Source organism: Echinops telfairi, unplaced genomic scaffold (genome assembly GCF_000313985.2).
Source record: "Echinops telfairi isolate 266 unplaced genomic scaffold, ASM31398v2 ScPeMD7_443;HRSCAF=831, whole genome shotgun sequence".
Taxonomy (NCBI): domain Eukaryota; kingdom Metazoa; phylum Chordata; class Mammalia; order Afrosoricida; family Tenrecidae; genus Echinops; species Echinops telfairi.
In genome coordinates, this window is record NW_022104341.1 from 56,917,016 (window position 1) to 56,921,492 (window position 4,477).

At 48.9% G+C, this 4,477-nt stretch overlaps 1 protein-coding gene across 2 annotated transcripts in view; it reads left to right on the plus strand.

Moving 5' to 3' along the window:
- Window positions 1-4,477, plus strand: part of GNG12 (G protein subunit gamma 12) — a 180,202-nt gene that overhangs the window by 94,985 nt on the left and 80,740 nt on the right. The window lies entirely within an intron of this gene.

Below are 4,477 nucleotides of genomic sequence, written 5' to 3' on the forward strand. Positions count from 1 at the left end.
AATGATGTACAAATGCGCTTTACACAATTGATGTGTGTATGGATTGGGATAACAGTTGTATGAGCCCCTAATAAAATGTTTAAAAAAAAAAAAGTTACAGTCTTAGAAACCCACTGTGGCCGCCCTACTCTGTCCTGTAGGGTCACTCTGAGTGGGCATTGAGTTGATGGCAGTGCGTTTGGTTTGGTTTGGGTTAGTTAAACTTACCTGACCCTTGTTGTCAGTTGCCCTCAAGTTGAGTCTGGGTGTGCAGAGTAGAGCTGCACCCTTGCGTTTTCCTGGCTGTGACTTGGAAGCAGACCTCTAGGCCTCACTGAGGCCCCTCTGCGTGGGTTTGGTCCACTAACCTCTCAGTAAGAGAACGTTCTGGGCTGGGCCTGCCAGCACATCTCGCATGCATTCCCACAGGGGCCCGCTCAACAGGACGATCAGGAGAGAATCCTTTTCCACACGGTATCCTTACAGAGGCCAGGACACTGCGAAGGCCCAGGGTGCTCCAGGCCTCTGAACCAGCGTTCCCACCTGTTGGAGGAAGTGGTCCAGCTGCAGGCAATAGGAGGCAGGCTGCCCCGAGTCCCTGCGTGAACTTGAAGTCCGGTGTACTGAGTCACCCTGGAAGGCTGCAGAGAGGAAGGAATGATGGAAGTGCAGTGCTAGTAAAGTTAGCTGGCTTCTGATGTACTTCCCCCCCGACACCACTGGGGCGTGTTTGATTCATTTGGAATCTCAATAAAACCAAGGAGCCTTTCAGGTTCTATAGCTGTTTTAGAGGACCCAGCATTGACCCCCAAACAATGCTGTTGCTTATCAGTGTGCTCCCTGTTTCCCTCCACTTCCCCACCCCCCAAAACAAACCCATTGCCATCTGTACATCCCCACTCAAATGGACCCCCTGTAAGGTTTCTAAGGCCGTACATTTTTGCAGGAATAGACAGGCTCCTCTTTGCCCTGCGGAGCATCTAGTGGGTTTGAACTACCTCCATTCTAGTCACGGGAGCCAGAGGGCACCAATATAAAGGGAGTTTTCATCTGATAAGTAACAAAGCCAAAGAGACAGAGTACTGGTTGTGTTTGTGTTGAAAACGGTTCCACTTACCTTTCTAGCTATTCCAGAGCATGTTTTGTGCTCGTGTCCATTTTAAAGCAATTGTCCGGGTCTTTGGGCGGCTCCCAGGAGCTGCTATATTCATTTCAAGGCATGACACATGGTAAGCATTTGGAAACTACCAGGTAGTGTCACTAAACATTGACAAGCACAGTGTCTGGCGAGTGAGCACTAGAACTTTGGTCGGGAGACCAGGTGTCTACTCCCAGATGTCCCTTCAGATGCCTTAGAAGTGAGGCGCCGAGCGGAAGGAGGCCCATCTCGTCCAGCAACCTCCTTTTCAGAAACTTAAAAAAAAAAAAAAAAGGAGCCCTGGTGGCATAGCGGTTAGCATGGAGCTGCTAACTACAAGATCAGCAGTTCAAACCCACCAGCCGCTGCAAGGGAGAAAGACAGGACTTTCTACTCCCACAAAAAAAGTAGTCTCAGAAACTCACAGAGGGGCACTTCCGCCTTGTCCTCTAGGGTCACTATAAGAAAGCATCCACCTGACAGCACAGAATTTGGTATGGGTTTTTTATCAGTTACCTGAGGAAAGGTGAGAGAGTCCTAAGTTTATTGCTCATTACCCAAATTCTCCCATTTGCCCTCAAAGCAAGAACAGCACCCCCACCCTAGGATTGTGAGAATTAAATGAGTCTGTGTGTATTGAGTTATAAGCATGGCTCCCGGCGGCAGAATCGAGCGCTTCTGGGTGTGCGATGTTTCCTGGTTTAATTTTCTTCCTCTCCCAGTTGACCGTGAGAATAGAGTCTGTCCCTTGCCTTGTCCCCACTGTTTGCCACAGTGCCTGGGACCTAATAGGTGCACAGTCAATGCTGCTTTTTTTAAATTTTATTTTATTTTTTAATCATTTTATTGGGGGCTCATACAACTTTTTTTTAAGAAACAATTTTTTGTTTCTTCCGTTTTTAAAAATCATTTTCTTCGGGGCTCCTACAACTCTTATCACAATCCATATATACATCCATGGTGTCAAGCACATTTGTACATTTGTTGCCATCATCATTCTCAAAACATTTGCCTTCGACTTGAGCCCTTGATATCAGCTCCTCATTTTTACCCCTTCCTCTTCCCTCCCCCCCCCCCATGGACCCTTGATAATTTATAAATTATTATTATTTTGTGATATCTTACTCTGTCTGAAGGATCTACAGATAACCTCCTCCCCGGGGGATGGACAACAGAAAAGTGGGTGAAGGCAGTTAGTGCTTCTTAAACGGATACCTGGAAGTGTCTGGATGAGGACTGGATTTAGGCAGAGTCTGCATCGGAACTGATGTACTAACTGTAAGGTCTGGCCGCCATTCTGGTCCACTTTGCGTTCCTTCCGCCTTTGGCTTCTGGCAGGATGCTTCCTTTCTCTGGGCTGGTTGTGGCGGAGAGCCGTGTTGTGCTTGGCGAGCCACTAGGTGTCACTGTTGGTCAAACGTTAGAAGACGGAGAAGGCTTGGTGGAGGTGCAGGTGGGGAATTGCTTTGAATGGATTATCCTAGCAGGTTTATAAACCAATTTTATAATCAAAAGTCCGTGGCCCTTGGATGAGTCAGCTTGTCGCCTTGGAAATGGAGGTCGATGTTGTCCACAATTAGTGTACATGGATTTTGGAACAAAGCGCAGTTCTGAGCCCCTGTGACCTCACACACACTAATTCACCTGACCAACCTGTGGCTCTTCACAGCGTGTAACGCGAATAACCTGCGTGGTACTGGTTCTCCGTGGAGGATGATCTCCACAGGTGAGCAACAGGGAAGCCCACTCTGGGCACTTGGGAGTGTCAAGCCCTGCCTCTCTGCCCCCTGCTGAGCCAAGTGGGTGGGCAGCAAAGCCTGGCTTTGTGCTGTGCTCTGGGTCTTATAAAGCCAGACTTGCATAGCCCCTTAGAGAGATGGGGTACTGCTGGAGCTAAAGGGAACCCTGGAATGATTTGTGGGACATCACGCCAGAGCTAAGCAGCCAGCAGGGGGCAGTGTTTCATACATAACCGGGATGCAGGGTGGACAAGTCAAAGTGGGCATTGTCACAAAGCGCCCCTAGTTGGAAGTGTTCACGGAAAGGATTCTTGTCATTGCAGGGACTGTCACTCCACTCTGAGGGTCTTCATCTTCAAACAATGCTGCGAGGGTCTCCTAGGAATAATGCTGGCTAGCAGTTCCTGCAGGAGCCCTGGGGACAGGGTGGGTACCTGCAAGGTCCAGAGTTCTGCTCCTGTACAGATTTCCACCCTCAGAAACCCCTGGGGGTGTTTCTTCTCTGCCCCAAAGGATCATTATGAGTTGGCATCTACTATATGGCAGTAAGAATGTGGACAGTGCAAAATGCTGTGCTGAATATACCACACATAAAATTTTAATTAAACACAAGCCCACATCTGCTGAGTCGAAGCCAACTCAGGGTGACCCTCTAGGACAGGATAGAACTGCCCCTGTGGGTTTCCGAGACTGTAATTCTTTGTTTCTTCCCACATTAAAATACTCTCTGTATCCTTTATTCATTACAACTTCACAAACTGGGAATAAATAAAGATACAGAAGACCTTTTCTTAAAACAAGTGCATTGAACAGTAGTTAAAATTATATTTGTTGATAAGCTGAAGACTATCCCTGGCCCTTAGAAACACTAAAGTGCCAAGTCGGTGTTGGTGAGGAAAGTGTGGAAGAGGGTGCATGGAGGGAGACACCATGACCTTGTAGTCTCCTAAGTGGTCTACTGGAAGTGACTCCCCCCAGACACTGTAATTCTTTTGGGGGAAGTTGAAAGCCACGTCCCCTCCCCACCCACAGGTCTGCTGACCTTGCAGTTGGCAGCCCAGCACATGACAAACGTGCATCGTGCCACTCCACCCTTGCCGCCACCTTGTGAGGAGGGTGTGGTTACTCTGCCCATTTTATAGATGAGGAACTTGAGGTGCCGAGAGGTAATGACCACAGCTGACCGGTATGGTTTGCTTCCTGCTGGTCAGGCACTAGGAGCTGGAAGCATCGTTCTCAAAATAGCCCTGTGAGGTCTATTATTATTGTTGTCTTTATTTCTAAAGGTGAGGAAATGGGGACACAGAGAGGTTGTGTGGCTTTCCCAAAGCCACACAGGGCATACATGCAAGAGTCAGGACACAACCCTGGGTCCTCCTGCTTCCAAACTTGTGTTCTGTCCACCGCTGTGCCATACTGCCTTCCTCGGTGCTTTTGCATACAGTAGGTACTGGATAAATGTTTATGCGGTTGAGAAATTCTCACCCTGTCATTAGCCAACGGCTGAGAAAGACGCCCAACGGAAGAAACAGGATGGCGCGCTCCCCGCCCAGCCCCGTGCCTGCCTCTGCGGACCGGCCGCCATTAGTCCTGTGGGCTCACTGATGCCACAGGCTGACGG